We start from the raw sequence: 2,105 nt of genomic DNA on the forward strand, positions 1-2,105 counted from the left end.
TAGTTAGAAAATAGATACATATTTCTTAGTGCTTGTTGTTGTTTTGTTAAGTGCTATTGAGTCACTTGGGACTCATAGCAACCTTATGTACAACAGCTTTGAACCTGCTCTATCTTTTGCCAACCTCATTATCTCCAACACACCCACTCAATTACCCCAGTCACTGAGTCAATTCATCTCATCCAGGATCTTCTCTTGTGCTGTTCTTCTACTCTCCCAAGCATGAGGTCCCTCTCCAAGGATTGGTCCCTCCTTGCAACATGTAAGGGCATGCTGGGAAATAAGCACAAAGTATGTCAGATGGAACTTTAGAAATGTCAGTGTTTCGGAGGCATTGACTGAGAATGTTCTATATGTATCTCAGTAACTCTCTTGTAAACAGCGCAAGACAAGGTTCTGTTCCCCTCCTCCAATCTTTGTCTGACTTCTCATGTCCTCACCAATGGTTCTTAGAAGAGATTTCCAAGTAAATATTTACTCTCACATAATTATTTACAGCTATATTTTTAGGAAGATCCTCAATAACGGTGCCATCATATAAAAAGTAAATCTGGAGATGCTAGAAGACAGAACTCTGAAAATGAAAATAACAAGGTGAAGAAGAAAGAAGGTAGTATTAATTTTTTAAAAAAAATATAAGAAGAAAATGTGGTATAGAAACAGGAAAAATAATAATTATCTAGAATTTTATAAGAGTTTGTTGTTTGAGTTTTGTTTTAAGACTTTGTGAAAAAAGCAAGGATTGTGTGGCAACAGCCATATCTGACTTCTATCAACTCAATAGGGAACTAAACACAAAACCAATTCCCATGAGGTCATATAAGCTCTCCATGCCCTATCACCTCTCTCTCCTCATCCTAAAACCAATCTTACTACCCTGCTGAGTCAGAAATTGTCTCAATTGGGGAGCTCTGGTGGCCTAGTGGCAAAGAAGCTGCACTGCAATCCCAGAGGAACACGGTTCGAATCCACCAGATGCTCTGCCGGAGAAGGAGGTGCAATATCCTCCTGTACCAGTCAGATCTGATTTGACGGTACACGCACACAAAATTAAAAAAAAAAAAAAAAAAGAAATTGTCTCAATAGTTCACAAACCACAAAGAACATTAAGGAAGTCAAAACCTTATAATTCAGGTTAGTAGCAGAATGTATTGGAAGCAGTAGTGGCATCCACTTCCATAAATTGCTTGCCTCCATAAACACTATGAGCCTGGAGAAAGATGAAAAGTCGCGCACTCAAGTGTCGAGGACTTTTGTTCATAGGGTCGCTATGAGTCGCCTACGATCCAATGGCACTTAACAACAACAACAACAACAACAACAACAACAACAACACAGCAGAATGTAATCTCTCAGTCAGAAAAGCTGCTGACATAAGCTCCTAGGACCTTTGCCTTGAGCCTTGTGGCTTTAGTGTTACAAAGCTTTCAGTCCTGTCGATTGTGGGTCTCCCTCCTCTTCTCCACTTCACTTATTTAATAAACTTTGGCAGCACTTTTTCTGTAGAGAGTAGGAGTCCCAAGGACAGCTCATTCACGGGGTGAATCTCAGATTCTCTGTTTGGCCATGGCTGCTGCTATTGTAGGTCTATCTGGCACAGGAATCTCTGGTCCTGAAGGATTTGCCTGCCCTACGTGATTGCTTCTCTTTTGCTGGTGGCAAAGTCCTCTATTTTGTTGCTTGATCTGCTCAATTTTGGTGAGACCAGCCACTTCCCTTGTGGATTGACTAACACCTCCTATTTGCAAATTCTTTCCTATTCACATGGCAAACTCAGAAAATGTATAGGGAAGCCATTTTGAACAATAAATTTTTGATGCCATAGAGATATCATTGAAGAGATTAAATGATGAAAAACAAAAAACAAAGGACAAAACGGTTTTTCAGTAATTCCTTATATCTACTTCTCTTTATTTTATGATGTTACTTTTTTATTAGAAAGCTTGGTGATTCAGTTACTCAGAAGCTGGAAGAGAAAATTACAGAGGTTTACAGTATGCTTTAGGGAGTCTGAATCCAAATACTCTAATACAGAAATAGAAAATCATTAAATGATAAATATGGGTTTAGTACATAAGGTATTTCAAGAATTAGTAGTTAGGGAG

The sequence above is a fragment of the Elephantulus edwardii genome, unplaced genomic scaffold (genome assembly GCF_000299155.1).
Source record: "Elephantulus edwardii isolate Elephantulus edwardi_28Jun2011 unplaced genomic scaffold, EleEdw1.0 scaffold00108, whole genome shotgun sequence".
Lineage (NCBI taxonomy): Eukaryota > Metazoa > Chordata > Mammalia > Macroscelidea > Macroscelididae > Elephantulus > Elephantulus edwardii.